At 39.2% G+C, this 18,602-nt stretch overlaps 1 protein-coding gene across 2 annotated transcripts in view; it reads left to right on the plus strand.

The window, feature by feature from the left end:
- CTNND2 (catenin delta 2) overlaps positions 1 to 18,602 on the plus strand; it is a 535,412-nt gene that overhangs the window by 170,412 nt on the left and 346,398 nt on the right. The window lies entirely within an intron of this gene.

Consider the following 18,602-nt stretch of genomic DNA (forward strand, 5'->3'; position numbering starts at 1 on the left):
ATTTGACAAGTTTCAGTTTTGGTAGCAATTCAATAATCCTGATCATTAATCACAAACAATGATCAGTCTCTAATTGTGCTTCTCTCTTCTCCCTGCAAGTGTTGGTTAGAAAATGAAGGTGGATTTAAAAAGAGATACCTAATGTAACTCTCTCTTTGGATTTATAGCGTGGCTCTCTTTCCATACCACCTTGTGCTCTCATAGTGTCAGAACTTACAAGTAATTCAAGGTCATGCCAGGTGAGCACTCTAATTCAGGGTCTTCAAGGAATGGTATTGTTGATGCAATAGATAAGTGACTCTTCCTTATGAGTTAGCTACTGAACTAATGCCTAGCAAAGTGCTAGGGGACTGCTTGTCAGATGAGATAAAACCCCAGGTCCTGACTGCTCATGGTCATTAAAGGTTCCATGGCACTTTTTGTTAAGAGTAGGGGCTTTGGCCTCAGGGTTTCGGCTGGAATCCAACATAGGTTATCACACTCTGCCTACCTGAATCCCCCCTACATTTTCAATTTGATATCATGTTCTTTACTTCCTTACCTAAATTTTTATGTATTGTTTTTAGGCTCCATTAGACAATTACAAAAGTGGGTGAAATGAGATGTTACTTTTTTTATGCGTCTAATTAGCTAGTGTTTGTAAAGTGTTTTCAGATCCTTGAATAAAATATGCTATAGAAATGCACTGTATTTTTTAAAAAATAAATATTTTGCCTTTCTTGCTTGCATTGATATTCACATATGTTCCTCATCAGTCAAAATGCCTGTCCCACTGTTAAGAGGAGTCAAGGTTGCAGGGTGAGCTGCACTTTACACCTCTTTTATTCCCTCTCTAGTGCACCCCTTTGGGAACAGGTTTCACTACCTTCATCCATCTCTGGGTCAAACCATGAGGCCCTAACGCTCTTAGACAGAATCCCTAAACTGCAGCCCCCATGTTTACAAATCATCTTAACCTGACAGGCTCCGTAAGGCCTTTTCCTTTGGGAGCCTGTGATAGCGGCTCTTCAACAGCTTCTTCAAAAGAAAGTGTGATTGATTCACATGAAGGTACATAGAATGCATACAAATCAAAGGGTTAAAACAATAAAGGACTATGCATGTATTTCCCCTTACCTGAACCTTAATTTTTCCTTGAAAACTTTGGTAAGTTCCACTCAATGCTGTTACCTCCATCTCTGGGTTGAGGGCGACAGCCTGCTTTCTGCAGTTTCCTTATGTCTGTCTCTCTCTCAGATACTCATCTCCAGCCACTGCCGACAACATGTTGAAACTCCTCCCCTTTCCTTTTCTAGGTCCGGTGTCCTTTAATGGTTTAGCAGCCCCTTTGATCCTAGGCTTAGGCCAGGGAAGGGTGTAAACCTTGCTAGCCTGGTTGGAGCCAGACAGGGGCATACCCCAGTTAAGAGCTTTCCTCATTATTCCCTTAAGGCACCTTATTCTGTCATTGTTTCATTTTGTGTTTGCTTTCCCCAAACTGCCTCCCTTTATTTAACTCTTATGCAGTCAGGCATATAATATCAAACAGGTAAACAGAGATATATTTGATATTTACAAAGATTAATATGCATAACTCCCTCTCTCTCCACAAGTGGAAAGTGTTTTATATGAACCCATGTGAGAGGCTCATTATGATGCTAATAATTGAATACAGCTCTGTATGGTTAGTATTTAGACACCGATGCAGCGTGGTGCCCCGCACACAAGGCACTTTTATATTACAGTGATGAGGAACCAGATAAGCATCTCGAGAGACATGTATTTATTTTGGGGAATGAGTTTTTGAGGACAGTAGTTCTCATGTGACATGGATTGTTGTTATTAAAGCTTTTGTATCTAGCAGTTCTTGCTGGAATGTAGCCATGAAATTAACCTGATTTTGGACTCTCTTCTGTTCTTAGTCTCAAAGTTTGGAGATGAGACTACAGTCTTTTGATTCAGTGTTGTATCAGTGGAACTCCTGTCAGCACAGTTAAGAGGCTCGGCTTGCAAGGAGTCTCATTTCTTTTTGTGGTGAAGGGCATTTGTAGAGGAGCAGTTCTGTGCTATTCCTGTAAAAATAACTTGAGAGCCAGTTTGTCTGTTGGAATAATTGATGTGTATCTTTGAGGACCAGAAAAGGATCAGCAAGGACTATGTGCTTGATTAAATGTTTTCACTGCTTCATGCCTGGTCTTCTACTCTGTCTGTGAATGGCATTCTACTGATGTTCATTTCACTGAAATCCCAATGATATCATGTCTCACCTGACACCTCCAGTTATACTGACCACATATTGTGGTTTGATGTATATGGCATTGTGAAAAATGAAGGGGGGTAGCTCCCTTTTATGGACACCCAGCCAGCCAGTTATCTATAAAATCCCTGTTAGTAGCTGTTCTCTACTTGCTTTACCTGTAAAGGATTAAAAAGTCCATAAGGAAAATGAAGGGAGTGGGCACCTGACCAAAAGAACCAATGGGAAGGCTAGAATTTTTAAATTGGGAAAAAACTTTCCCTTTGTCTATCTGTGTTGTTCTCCCGGAGAGCAGGAACTGGGCTGGAACTATGCTGTAACAAGCTTTGAGCTAGGTATGAAAAATCATCACATCATACCTAGAAACTACTCATTTGAAACCCCAGATATGTAAGTAGATCAGGAAATTTCTAGGAAAATGCGATTAGGTTTATCTCTTTTATTTCTTTATGGCTTGTGGGCTCCTCTGTGCTAACCCCAGGTGCTTTTGTTTTGCTTGTAACCTTTAAGCTGGACCTCAAGAGACCTATCTTGATGCTTAATTTTTGTAATTGTTTTTTTTTTAAATCTAACAAAAAGCCTAAATTCCAAATGTATTTCCTTTCTTTTTGTTTTTAATAAAATGTACCGTTTTTAAAGAACAGGATTGGATTTTTGTGTCCTAAGAGGTTTGTGTATATGTTGTTTAATTAGCTGCTGGCAACAGTTTATTTCCTTTGTTTTCTTTCTCAGCTCTTCCCCCCGGGGGGGGGGGGGGTGAAAGGGCTTGAGGGTACCCCACAGGAAGGAATTCCCAAGTGCACCTTCCTAGGTTCTCAAAGGGGTTCTGCTCTTGGGTGGTGGCAGCATCTACCCATCCAAGGTCAGAGAAAAGCTGTAACCTTGGGAGTTTAATACACGCCTGGAGTGGTCAGTATTAATGTTTAGAATCCTTGTGGGCCCCTACCTTCTGCACTCAGAAGCTGGGTGGCTAAAGAAGACCATGTAAATGTGGCTGGTCTTACAGAATAATATATTTACATAATGTATTTAAAATCACTGCAATTTCTGGAAATAAAATTTCCCATTCGGAATTTCAAAGCCAACTAGAGAAATTAACCATATAACTCACATATCAATTAATGGTAGTTGTGGGTCTTAATCCCCTATATGGCTTTGAAAATCTCAGCGATGTGTTTGTAAAGTTAGTAATTAGTATCAAATTGAAATTCCCTGTTACTTTAAAGAAACCAAGATAGTTTTTGTCCCTTTCATCTGTCTATTTTGCAATCCATCACCAGGAAAGAAGCATTTAAATTTCTTTCTAAAATATTCCATTTTCTTGTATTCAGGATATGTGAACTACATTTTCAAAGCTGCCATGTGTCAAAATGAATTTCATGTAAAGCATATATACTTCTGAACATTTTTTGTGATGCAGCAATATTATCCAGGAGAGACTTTGACATATATGGTACGTTACAGAAAACTTTCCAGCACAGAAGACTTAAAACAGCACTTGTCACTTATTTTTCCATTCCACATTTACTTAATCTAAAAGTGTGCCTTGCTATCCATCATCTCACTCTTTGACTCTGTATTAAAGTTATAATGTGATATTCATAAAAGCATGATCTTTGCTGTGGTTACACACTATGAAGTCCCAAACACAGCATTAGGACTTCACCGTAGGATCAAGGAAAAGGGGACTCTGTTATGAGGGCTAAAACTCTTATTCATGCTCATTTGTTATTGTTTTGATTACACTATTTTCTACATTTTATGCTTATAAGCAGCTGTGAAGACTTTATAAATTAGCTAAAACTATTTTTTAAAAAGGCTAAAGCAATTAAGCATGGGGAAATGTGCAGAGGATCTTAAGAGGCAAAAGAACCCCTAGAAACTAGCAGAAGGGAAAAATGGATAAAGAGATTTTAAAAAAGCAAACCACCATGTTCTAATTAAAAAATAAACCATCCAGTTATGTACTTGCCATTTTATGTAATCGTCTCCCAGGTAACTGTAGTTTGTTAAATTCATTTGTTGCATATTATCTTAAATAAACTCTTTGGGGCAGATAAAGTATTTTAGTCTACAGTCCCAATCCTGTCTAATCTGCACAAGCTTTTTGTGTTTGATAAATATAGGCCCTGATCCTGCAAAGGAATCTGTCCATGCAGACCCTTACATCCACAGAGATTCTCATTTAAGTCACTGGGACTATATATAGTGAATGTGTCCCTGTGGCAGATTCCATTGCAGGACTGGGGCCTTTTGTATATGAAGGGAAAGCTGTATTATAGGAAGAACTGGAAATGCTGCCTCTACCTCAGTGAAAATTGGAATTCTTACCTTAAGGAAATTCCAATATTTCAACATTTGTATTCATCCCAAATCCAGACAAAGAACTGAAATATTGAATTTTTCCATGGAACAAAAAATTTCAGTTTGGAAATGTTGAAACATTTCATTTTGATCTAAAACTTTTTTTCCCCTTCAAATTAATATATTTTGGTTCAGTTTATTGAACTGTCCCAAAATTGACACTTCATTTTGAGTTATTTCAGTATTAAACTGCATTTTGCTATTGTGGCACATTGAGTCAGGTAGTAATAGTTCAGAACTCTGATTGCACCATTCTCCTTTATTGGCTATGTTCCCTGGCTGGACTTCATCTCCCATAACACACCTGTAGTCGTATGACTCCTATGATGTACCACAGAGCTTGGCTAGAGTGGAGTATGCATTGCATCATGGAAGATGTAGTACTGCAGTGAGCCCAACACTTAGGAGAAAATGGTGACTTAAACAACTCCCGCAAAGCAAAGCGCCACAATAGGGAAATGCAGTTTAATGCTAAACTGACTCATAATGAAATGTTTCCTGTGGAAAATTTCAATTTTGTGGAAACTGCATTTACCATTTAAAAAAAAAAAAGAAAATCATTCCAGCAAAAAATTCCCAATCAGCCCTCATACCATTTATATTATACATAAAGTTCCCAACACTTTCCACTATAAGACCTTATAAACTTTTCCAGACTTTAACCTTTCTATCTGAAATTTTCTATGCCAAGAGTCTACCTCAGATTGATTTATTTTAAACGATTATTGTTTTATTTTCGAAGATTTCTGCTAAAACAGGTCAGCCATTTCTAAGAATTAGATGGGGGGGGATGTATAGTTTTGTCCATGTTAAAAAAACCACAACCCTTTAGCTGAGAAACTCTAGCAGCCTTATACTTTGGATCAGGGATCTACAATGGAGGGGAGTGGTTGCCCTGATGTCAGAGATGTGCCTTTAGCCATCCCTGTGAAAATCTGCCCCAAATTGGTAAAATTATAAGCCCCTGAAAAATCTCAGCTTGCATATACGTGTTAGAATTTAGCAGCTAATTTTTCCAAAGTTTCCATCTGCATCGAGCATGCTACAACCCCGCACAGCTCTGACAGACCTACTGAACTACACATGTACCATCCACACACAATGACTGGACATACACCATCCTGGGGCTGAGCAGGACTTTACCAGGAATTGCTGCTGCCAGTTGCCAGAGGCACAGGAACTGAGAGCAGGAGTACTATCTCTTCTGTGCTTACAATGCTTCCTAGGCAGCAAGGAAGAGGAGGAAGCAACCATATTGGAATGCACAGTGGTGAGAATGGGAATATGTAGGGGAGCCCAAGCACCTAACTCAGGCTTTGTGACACAGTGATTTTCCAGGTGCCTAAAATATTGGTGAGGTAATGTTCAGTGTCACCATGCCTAAGTTTCTTCATGAATCTAACCCTTCCCTTTCCTTTGAATCCACAGCCTTTAGTTCTGGGCAGATATTCATGGGTACAAACACTCAGTATGGAAATAAATTTAGTCTTGTGCAAAGAAATAGTTAGGAATGATGGGATAAAATCATGAAGAGGAAATATTAGGCTTTCTATGACATTTGAGATCCATTAGATTTCAGGAATAGTCTCCCAGGGAAAGTGGTAGAAATCCTATTGCTTGAGAAGTTTAAAGATAAGATAACATATTAGAAAATATTCTTTCAGATTATATTGCACTAGGTTGGAGATGGACTGGGTCCTCTAATAGCATTTTCCATCTCTAACGTATATGATTCTGTGTAGATGAATACCTGATAAAATCAAAGAGCTAAAGATCTCATTAGAAATTTCTGCATGTGTTCATGTTAGCAAGAATTTTACTATTCCTTTGGGTATCCAGAACTAATAGCTGTTTTACAGTTCATCTGAGAAACATTTCATAAAAGGATGTAAACAACTGTGTTTATCTAAATCAAATTTTTACTCTTCATTGAAGAAGCAAATTGCAGAATCTGAAAATAATAGAGAAGTAGATCACATGAGCATTTGTTGTTCTTAAAAAATGAGTTTATAAAGTTTCTCATTTACTTAAGTAACAAAAATTGAGTAATAAAATGTATAATTGGAAAATAAATATTTTCCATTTTTTGAGTTCTCTCTAGATCAATGTAGTTCTCTCTCTCTCTGCCACTTTCTCTCCAGAAAACAGAAAGAGGTGAACTTATATAGTTAAATATTTTGGGCCTAAATTTCAGAGGTACTGAGCACCCAAAGCTCCTGTTGTGTTTTGAGAGTTCAGCACCCCTGAAACTCATCTTCTTTATTTTTCTTTTCACCATTTAACTCCAAAGAATAATTCAGTGGTTAGCTTTATTTGTACACTCTTGGTTGTAGTCTTCTTCTGATGTATGTACATAATGCCTGTTGTTATTAATGGGAATTTCATATACTGTTGTGAATGTGCTCCTTGTTAAGGAGGAAATGGGCTGTTAAAGTATGTACATTGGGCCTGATCTGATGCTGAGCACCCACAATTACTTTTGAAAAGAATGAACACTTGAGTGCTCAGAACTTCTCAGAATCCAACCCATCATGCCTTTAAATCCATCCTCAAAACTATTTAGTGTGTTTACACGACTAAACAACAAAAGTGGTATTAATATTTAGAGCTCTGTAGTTTTGGTTCACAGGATTCTGCATAAACACTTTCTTAACTTTCCACTCACTGGTTTCACATCCCTTGAATTCCACTTTAAGCTTTGGGTTTAAACAAATCCAGCACAATTTAGCCGAAACCAGAATCTGATTTTCATATGGCTGCATTGCCAAACCACCGATCAACCCAGGTTTGGTCAAATCTGGAACCAAATTCCCAAACCTCATCCCACTTTTAAAGGAATTTGTGATGAGTCTCAAATTTATAATGCAGCCCCAAACTAGATAGGTTTCTCTTGGTTTTGAGTTTCATTACAAGTATTTTATACAGCTCTAGTAATTAGGCAATAGATTGCAGGAAGAACGAAGAATGCACAAAATTTAAATATCATTAATCATAGATGTATCTGTCTAGTGAATTGATTTAAGTCTCAGTCCCTGACTCAGTAAATGTCAGAGTGGTGTGTCATTTGGCCTTGGTCTTCCTTGTGAGGAGAGGAAGGCTTATAGTACCAACAGTTCTCCTAAAAATAGAGATTTGAGGTTCTTTCTGTGTGACTGACAACTCTAAAAAGTGGTAGACCAAAGTAAGGTATTATGAATGCTGCATTAAGTGTGGAATAAGTTTAAATGGCTCAAATGCCTTTTGCCCTAAATTTGCATCAGTGTTATCGTGTGGAAACAATTTCTGTTTGTTGTCTGAGCCATATGAATCTGTCCCAGCCAGTAGCTGGGTGGTCAATTGTTTTAATTTCTTCCTGCAAGCTTTTTCCACTTCTCTAGTTGCCTGAGACCAGTGATGAGCAATGTAAATTACTAAGAATCTGGCTAAGGCCCAAATTCAGAAAAGAAGTCCTATTCCAAACATCAATTATGTGCCTAGGTGCTTTTCTGAATATGTATGGACTTAAGTCCTTGTTTGAGTGTTTTCCTGAATTGGGGCCTAAGAGACCTTGGATCCTGTTGCAGTAGATGCAGTTCCTCTACCCCCAGCAACGGAGCTAGCTAAATGAGAGGACTCGGTGCTACATGTGCCCATTGCTTCAAATTGTAACTTGTAACATCATTTAATCGATAAATCTGCACAATCACTGTAGCCTAGTTAAATGAAACCCAGTAATGCTTCAGCATCTAAAGGCAGGATCAGTCACTAAAGGTTTTATGAAAATAAAAATGTAAATAAGTAAATAAATACAGTTAACATTAGTACAATGAAAACACTACAAAAAACCTACTAGAAAATTTTAATATTCACTTATGCTGTGTTTGTATTAGAGATAAGTTTTAATGTCTTCACACTAAAGCAACAAAATAACCCCAAACCCATTAGCACTCAGACTCACACAGAAATCTACTATGTGGGAAGATACAGGTGAGGGTGGTTGTGGGTTTTTTGTTTTTAGTGTTTTGGTTTTTGTGGGTTAAAATCAACATCACTCACGGTAGAAGCTGAAACGTGCTATGTCATATCAACCTGAAACAATTAGGATTTAAGAATCTAATAAAGTTGAGACTGCTCAGTAGTGCAGTTTGCTAACATGATGGCAGTACACTCAAACTGCATGTGTTCAAAATTGTCTAACTCTGGCAGTTAAAATGCATGTCCTTCTTGTTTAGCTAAAAATAATCATAACTATCCCACTGGAGACTACTGTGACATACTGGTCCCAAATTTCCATGGCCCCAGCTGGAGGGGAAGCAGCATTGTATTATAAGACCAAGCAATTATACTTGAAGTTTATATTGTTCCATTAAGAAATGTGTCCAAACTGAAAACATGCCAAATAGAAATATAATATTTCATCATGTATAGGTGACTGATTATACATTAATTATAAAGATTAAACTAAAGATAAACTATAGATAAAATAGCATACATACTGAAAACATTTTATTATAAGAATTTCTAAGATATCCTGTCATGTTTTCTTTTAAGAAGTATGGTTTTCTACAATTACAGTCAATCAGATTTATTTGTACTCCTGTGAAAAGGAAATCAGTGAAACGAATTAGTTTGGATTTCATTTTAATGTCATTAACATTAGATGTGTTTGATCCTGCTTGGTTTACATATATCTGGGCACTAGAAACATTTAGGGATGTATTTCCTCCCCTTCAAGAGTTTTTAATTATCATTGACATTTGTGATTTCTACTGTGTAAGTGCATGTCGAAAGGAGAATGAGAGATCTAATCTTGCAAGGTCTCTGGGTGCTATTCTCCTGTCACACCATATCATTTCTCCATTGAAGAGAGTGGCATTAAGCCAATATAAAATGGGTGTGACAAGGAGACTCTCTTTGCTCAGAACTTCAGTCTGCAGATCACTCGCAGGATTTCAGGTTTGTACATCTCATTAGATATCTACTAGCCAAAGATTGATATGATGGATAAGACCCCCTACACACATTGGTTTCCAGGGACAACAACCTCATTGGAATCCTAGCGTGTGTCTGGGTGCACACATGCCCACACGTACACCTACCTTTCACAGCAGTTGTCAGTAAGCTGTGCTGGGTTTCTGATCAGCATGTTGCAGCAGACCTCACTGGTGCACACCACCCTCATCTTTCTTATCCTCTGATTAATAGGCGTCAGATCAATTTTTCAATCCTTGATAAACTATAGGACTTTTGTTGTAATATATAGTGTACTTATTCATAAAAAGTCATTATATATTTTGAAATGTCACTGCACATGTGCATTAGTGTATGGTTTTTATGGTCCTTGATTAATATGGATAAATAAATGGTGAGAGTATCCTTAGTGTAACTCATACTTAAGAAGAAGGTTCAGAGTGTTCATAATTAGGATCTAGGCAGAATAAGGAATGAAAGGGGCTTTGGAAAAAAAGAAACCATGCCCGTTTATATGAAATAGGCTTGGAAGGATTTGATTTTTATCAGTAAGTGTTGATAAATAAACATCGATTTCGCCATACACGCACAAAATGATGAAAAAATATATTAATTGATGATAATGGAAATGTATAGATAGGCAAAGTATGAAAGGTGCTGCTTGAGATTTAAGGATATTTTCTTTGTATATTTTGATATGTGATGTTGACAGTTTGTGTTTAAAGTTATAAAACTTTAACTTTTTGAATTTCAACCTGTGCTGTCATTAAATAATTATTGTCTGACCCCCCTCTAATTCCCCCATAATTTCCTGCAACTGTGAACATTTAAAACAATAAAAATTAAAAAATGCTTAAAAGTAAATATCTGTATTATTTGTGAAAATGATAAAAATTGGCTCTGCCATGCCTATACATAAATGAACACCTAAGAACATTATGCAGGGAAATGACTAATATTTGTAAATGGGAACCCAAGATCCCAGCCCCAAAAATCTGGTTTTCTCTTGAGTGAGAGGATGGCCTGCTATTTCCCAGATGGAGCCCTGATGTTTCTCAGTGAACTTGTTGGTTACATGCCAGGACCACCCTTTAATAGGACAGAGAGGTTAAGTGGTGTGAAGTAATTTCTCCCACTAAGCATCCATCACAGAGAACAAGAAACCAGGTCCCAATAATCAAACTGTGCCATCTGGCAATGCATATCACCGAAAGTGCAAGTTATATGCAGTAGGTAATGATTCCTATATCAGAATATTCTGATCAGAGGTAATCAACAATGCAAATTCAACATGGTGGTATCCTTCCAAAAGTACCCTGTTGGTTCAGAAGCAGTCTTCCAATCAATTAATAACTTTGTGAAAAAAGGCACGTCCCTGTTCCAGAAATCTAATCAGAACATTTTTAGAATGTGTGTGAAAGGATACAAATGCTTTGTGTAGTGATAGTATCAGTTAGTTCTGCTATTACACTGATATTTTTAATTGCAGTCAGAGTTTGAGTCTATTATTCATTTGAAAATTTAAAATATGCTGTTATTCTGTGCACTTTCTAGTTTTCACATCTAATGAAGAGGCCTTTCTCGTCCTGAACTAGCCTGTACAAACAGAATTGTCTTTAGACAACAAAGCGTCATCCCAGAAGATAGCAGCTCTTCTACCTGTAGGGTGGTTCTGACATGTCATCTAGCTTGCAAATACATTAACTAAAAATAAATAACTTCTAGGGATATTAAACTTTTTGCAGATAACTTCGAAGCATAACAGAGAGGAAGGGTTAAATATATCAGTGTCAAATCCAGAGCTGTTAGAGGCCAGTTGAAAAATAATTGCTTTTTTATGCATGTATTACAGAGTTCTTGAAATCAGATGATAGTATATTTTGATACATTATAGTTATGTTTTTCCTGCATTACATCTGCCAAGAAATTGCCCACATTTTTTTCGATATACTCCACTCACACAAAATATAGCATTGATAATTGCCAGTGTGGACAGTTAAGGCAAGTTTTTAGATGGAAAGAATATAATTGGGTGTTACTCATGTTTTTTAGATCTGTGAAAGATACACATATATTGTAAAACATTGTGATAAGAAACAGAAGAAATTACTTATAGGGATGAATATGTTGTAAATAGCTTATTATAATATAGTATTTCATGAGGGACAGCTCCTAATGATCAATTTAGGAGAATTAGCTGAATTCCTTGCATCGCAGTTACTGGACTAAAATGTACCTGTGACTCTCCTGGTCTCTTCTGATGCACCCCTCTCAGGCCTTGAGCCATCACCTCTCCCTGGGATGGAACCATGTGATTCTCCCACTTTCAGACCGGGCCTTGGGCTACAGTCCCCTGATTGCCTCAGCGGGTCTGACTAGGTTTGGTCCTGCCATGCCCTATCCTCCAGGAGCTATGACAGTGGTATCCAGGACCAGACAGCCTTCTTAACGGAAAGTATTATTTATTTAGAACCAAAGCATTTCAGAGGAAAAATTTCTTAAAATAATAAATAGACTACATAACTGTCTCATTTACCAGGTGTCTATCCATCTTCCACATGGAGACCCTGGTAGGTCTAAGCTTCCTACAGAGGCCCTAAGACCTCTGGAGTCTGGGTGGCTATCTGTTCCCTTAACTCACAAACCAGTTCACTCTCTCTGCTTCAGTGAGGTCTCTTCAAATCCTGCTCATTCTTTTCATCACCCATCCTACCCCCACTGAAACAAGTCCATTTTAACTGTTTGTAGTCCTTTGATCTGTTAGCTCAATTTCATTGGAGACAGAATGTAGGATCCTCCAAGCAAATTGTGTGCTGGGATGTTCTTACCTAGGAGTTCTTGTCTTCTTCCTAGCAAAAGCCCCCATTGAATTAATATAGGTGTATAATAAACAACCCATTAACCCAATATAATTATACATTCCATCTCAATAATGGTCACATAAAGTATTCATAAAAGGATATGATATGAGCTCCCTGTCCACTATACATTGTACTGATGCTGCTGTTGGAATCCTCATGGATTTTTCTTCTCTGGGATTTGAGTGTACAGAAGGGATTGGCAACCTTTGGCACGGAGCCTGTCAGGGAAATCCGCTGGTGGGCCAGGACAGTTTGTTTACCTGCAGCGTCCGTAGGTTCAGCCGATTGCAGCTCCCACTGGCCGCGGTTCGCCGCTCTAGGCCAATGGGGGCTGCGGGAAGTGGCGCAGGCCGAGGGATGTGCTGGCTGCCACTTCCCGCAGCCCCCATTGGCCTGGAACGGCAAACCGCAGCCAGTGGGAGCTGCAATCAGCAGAACCTGTGGACACTGCAGGTAAACAATCTGTCTCGGCCTGCCAGCGGATTTCCCTGAAGGGCTGCGTGCCAAAGGTTGCCAATCCCTGATGTACAGTCTTAAACCTACAATCACAAAGGCAAGATAGCTATTGCAAACCCAAGCAGGTTTTAAATTTTAGGGGGAAGGGGCTCATGATAGCCAATGAGCTCCTTTATCCTCACCAACACAACCAGTGAAAGCAAAGAAAATCCCCTCTTCCATGCATATTCCTTTATGCCCAGATGTAGGTAGAGGGGCCTGTTCCATCTCTCTTCCACCCCAATCCAGGAGTTTGTGCACCCTTCCTCTAAGTCTGACCAAAAATCCCATCCCCACTGTCCCCCTTCCTCCCCTAATATGAGTGGGGGCATTTCAACATACAGATTTCAGTGCCAAATGAGCTGGTATGTACCTTCCTGGAAACAGTGGAAGAGATTGCTTGTCTTTGGATGTAGTGTGTGTATTTTGGTTATCCAGGCTTGGTCTACACTTAAATTTTTTGCCAGTTCTGTTGGTTAGGAATGTGAAAAAATCATGTCCCTAACTGACATTGCTATGCCAGATATATCCCTATTGTAGATGCAGTTATTCTGGCAAAATTCCTTATTCTGTTTGGGGAACTGGTTTAAATTACACCGGCAAAATAACCCTTCCAAGTATAAACTGAAGCTGCACTACAGGGGGTTGCTGATATAGCTAAACCAGCAAACCCATTTAAGAATAGACCAGGCCTCAGGCTTCTCCTGTTGGGTGCTTCTACAATCATTGCATCTATTTCAGTGCTGGCATTATTCCACATCTGTATTAAATGTCAGACCTGGACTGTTTTGTCATGGCCTTAGCCTCATAAATCCTACAGAAATTTTTGATCTTGAGCTACCATTACAAGCATCTCGCTGACAAGTTTTATGAAATGTCAAAAGAGCAGCCTGGCTCTTGACACCTTGGCACCTCAAGTACCCGTGTTTTGTATTTCTTTGTTTTGTAGTAGAGGGATTTTACGTAGGTGTACAAAGAGCTATGACAGAGGTATGACTTACCTCAGTCATAGACACCACAAATAATTGTCTACCTGAACAATTTGGACAGTGTGCAGTTTGTTTCTTCCTTGCCCCATTAGTATTCCCATCTAGTGATTGCTGTAATGAGATGCTGACATCCTTTTAGATTAAGATAAGTTGGCTCAAGGCTGGTCTCTTGTGTGCTTTTGATTACAAAAGCTATGGACTCTGTGATGGGTTGGATCACAGAAACCCCCTGGGAGCTGCCAGCTGATGTGCCAAGACTACCCCTGTTCCTATTTCCCTTGCCAGCTCAGGACTCCAGCACCCTGTCTTGCTGAGCCAGACACTCCCGACTGCTCCAACACAGACCCAGGGTCTGAATTACCTGCCCCAAAGCTGCAGGTTTACCTGAAAACAGCTCACAGAAGTGTGCTTGTCTTTAGCACTCAGATACCCAACTCCCAATGGGGTCTAAACCCATATAAATCTGTTTTACCCTGTATAAAGCTTATGCAGGGTAAACTCATAAATTGTTCTCCCTCTATAACACTGATAGAGAGATATGCACAGTTGTTTGCTCCCCCAGGTATTAATACATACTCTGAGTTAATTAATAAGTAAAAAGTGATTTTATTACATACAGAGAGTAGGATTTAAGTGGTTCCAAGTAGTAACAGACAGAATAAAGTAAAAAGAACAGGAGTACTTGTGGCACCTTAGAGACTAACAAATTTATTTGAGCATAAGCTTTCGTGGGCTACAGCCCACTTCTTCGGATGCATCGAATGGAACATATATTGAGGAGATATATATACACATACAGAGAGCATGAAAAGGTGGGAGTTGTCTTAGATTCAGTGTTTGTAATGGCTCAGCCATTCCCAGTCTCTATTTAAGCCTAAGTTGATTGTATCTAGTTTGCATATCAATTCAAGTTCAGCAGTTTCTCGTTGCAAACTATCTCCCCATGTAAGTATTCTCACACTTTTTATCAAACTGTCTGTACTGGGCTATCTTGATTATCACTTCAAAAGTTTTTTCTCTTACTTAATTGGCCTCTCAGAGTTGGTAAGACAACTCCCACCTTTTCATGCTCTCTGAATGTGTGTATATATATCTCCTCAATATATGTTCCATTCGATGCATCTGAAGAAGTGGGCTCCAGAATGCTCCCCTTTACAGACTAATCTCCTTCTAGCCTGGGTCCAGCAATCACTCACACCCCCTGTAGTTACTGTCCTTTGTTCCAGTTTCCTTCAAGTATCCTGGGGGGGAGTGGAGAGGCTCCTTCTTTAGCCAGCTGAAGACAAAATGGAGGGGGTCTCCCAGGGGTTTAAATACACTTTCTCTTCTGGGTGGAGACCTCCTCCTCACCCTGTGTAGAATCCAGTCACAAAATGGAGATTCGGAATCACATGGGCAAGTCACATGCCCATGCATGACTCAGAAGTTGCAGGTAGCAGCCATTACCCACATGCTACCTTGAACATCCTCAGGTAGACTTCTTATGTGGATTGGAGTCTTCCAAGCTCTCTTGTCTGTTAAGTGCTTCCTGATTGAGCACTTAATTTGTACATTCCTTTCCCAAGAAGTGACCAAATGGTCTAACTAAGGCTACTTAGAAATCAAGCAATTATACAGCCAATGTTCATAACTTTGAACACACAAATGGTGCCTGCATACAGCTAGGATGAACATAACCAGTAGATCATAACCTTTACATAGATATGTTACATGGCATATGTAGCAACACCCTATTCCAGTTATACCATACATATATTTATGAGCACCCACCCCCCATAAAGCCGTATGGGGTACACTGTCACAGACTCCCAATGGATTTCTTCCTGGCTGGGTTTGACCTGGTTTCTGATTAGGATATCCATGGTTTTCTGGGTTCCTTGCAGCTTGCTATCTGTGGTTCAAACCATTGTCTGTCCTGATTGCTTAAATCAAGTGGTGTGGCTCTGAAGCCATTATTGACAAGTATTTAAGATGCTTTGCAAAAAGAGGTTACTAACCATCAGATAAGAACATAAGAACATAAGAAAGGCCCTACCGGGTCAGACCAAAGGTCCATCTAGCCCAGTATCCTGTCTACCGACAGTGGCCAATGCCAGGTGCCCCAGAGGGAGTGAACCTAACAGGCAATGATCAAGTGATCTCTCTCCTGCCATCCATCTCCATCCTCTGACAGACAGAGGCTAGGGACACCATTTCTTACCCGTCCTGGCTAATAGCCATTAATGGACTTAACCACCATGAATTTATCCAGTTCTCTTTTAAACTCTGTTATAGTCCTAGCCTTCACAACCTCCTCAGGTAAGGAGTTCCACAAGTTGACTGTGCGCTGCGTGAAGAAGAACTTCCTTTTATTTGTTTTAAACCTGCTGCCTATTAATTTCATTTGATGACCCGTAGTTCTTGTATTATGGGAATAAGTAAATAACTTTTCCTTATCCACTTTCTCCACATCACTCATGATTTTATATACCTCTATCATATCCCCCCTTAGTCTCCTCTTTTCCAAGCTGAAGAGTCCTAGCCTCTTTAATCTCTCCTCATATGGGACCCGTTCCAAACCCTTAATCATTTTAGTTGCCCTTTTCTGAACCTTTTCTAGTGCCAGTATATCTTTTTTGAGATGAGGAGACCACATCTGTACGCAGTATTCGAGATGAGGGCGTACCATCGATTTATATAAGGGCAATAATATATTCTCAGTCTTATTCTCTATCCCCTTTTTAATGATTCCTAACATTCTGTTTGCTTTTTTGACCACCTCTGCACACTGCGCGGACATTTTCAGAGAACTATCCACGATGACTCCAAGATCTTTTTCCTGACTTGTTGTAGCTAAATTAGCCCCCATCATATTGTATGTATAGTTGGGGTTATTTTTTCCAATGTGCATTACTTTACATTTATCCACATTGAATTTCATTTGCCATTTTGTTGCCCAATCACTTAGTTTTGTGAGATCTTTTTGAAGTTCTTCACAGTCTGCTTTGGACTTAACTATCTTGAGCAGTTTAGTATCATCTGCAAACTTTGCCACCTCACTGTTTACCCCTTTCTCCAGATCATTTATGAATAAGTTGAATAGGATCGGCCCGAGGACTGACCCTTGGGGAACACCACTAGTTACCCCTCTCCATTCTGAGAATTTACCATTAATTCCTACCCTTTGTTCCCTGTCTTTTAACCAGTTCTCAATCCATGAAAGGACCTTCCCTTTTATCCCATGGCAGCTTAATTTACATAAGAGCCTTTGGTGAGGGACCTTGTCAAAGGCTTTCTGGAAATCTAAGTACACTATGTCCACTGGATCCCCGTTGTCCACATGTTTGTTGACCCCTTCAAAGAATTCTAATAGATTAGTAAGACACGATTTCCCTTTACAGAAACCATGTTGGCTATTGCTCAACAGTTTATGTTTTTCTATGTGTCGGACAATTTTATTCTTAACAATTGTTTCGACTAATTTGCCCGGTACAGACGTTAGACTTACCGGTCTGTAATTGCCAGGATCACCTCTAGACCCCTTTTTAAATATTGGCGTTACATTAGCTAACTTCCAGTCATTGGGTACAGAAGCTGATTTAAAGGACAGGTTACAAACCTTAGTTAACAGTTCCGCAACTTCACATTTGAGTTCTTTCAGAACTCTTGGGTGAATGCCATCTGGTCCCGGTGACTTGTTAATGTTAAGTTTATCAATTAATTAATAAGATATACTTCTTCCTCAATAAATTATATTTTCATGTTTGAGTGCCTTCTAATTGCTGTTCAGTCTCCCCATGTGGGGGAAGACGATTTGAAAGGCAGTGGCCATTCCATTCCAGATGTGTGTCCTGGGGAGGCTCCAGTCTGGATTATGATCATCCTTTGGAGCTCGAATTGCTCTCTGTGGGGTCATGAGTGATGATCTGCTAGTGTCAGATTGGGGTCATTTGACTAATTTGGTTATACTGAACCTCTTAATAACTTTGATTATTATTGACTATGAAATATTGTTTCGATGATTAAGGGATACAGCTGATGTGTCAGGAATTGTCCTCCAGTGATTCCAGTTTCACCAGGAAGATTATAGGTAATTAGGTTTCCATCAGGGAGATGGGAGGTATTTAAAATGTGGCATTTTTAAGGATCTATGGTTTGGATGTATTTTCAGTGTATAGGGTCACTACTTAAAGTCAGCATTTTCCAACAGTAATCGTAAAGTGATGTTCGAGAGAACACAATTATTCCCATTGTAAGTATAAAAAATATTCTGTTACTGCTGTGTTGTAACTGAATTGAGTCAGAAAACATTTAATCTTTCTCCCCCCTTCTTTATCGAAATTTTGTTTTCACTAAAACTTTTGAACCAGTACTAGAGGTAATTTTGGCAAACATTTTTTAAAGGCATCGCAGCAAGATGATTTCTAAACACAGGGTAGAGTAAGAACAGTAGGCAGATGAAATGAAGCTGCATTTCTCATGCCTTGTGGAGACGGAAAGCCCAATACAGAACAGCAGAACCTTCTGGCCAGTTGAGTCAGCCATACCCTGGAAAGAGCTATAGAAGCTTCCTCCCCACAATTCAGGACAACCACAGTGCACAGGGAGGAAATGTGCCTACTTAAGAGTTGCATAAAATGCAGGTACCCTTAGATATAGAGACTTAGTGTAGTGTGCCAGTAAAATTCCTGGTGAAGTGGGGGGTGGGGAAAATGTTTCCTGTACTCA

This window comes from Emys orbicularis, chromosome 2 (assembly GCF_028017835.1).
Source record: "Emys orbicularis isolate rEmyOrb1 chromosome 2, rEmyOrb1.hap1, whole genome shotgun sequence".
NCBI classification, from domain to species: Eukaryota; Metazoa; Chordata; order Testudines; family Emydidae; genus Emys; species Emys orbicularis.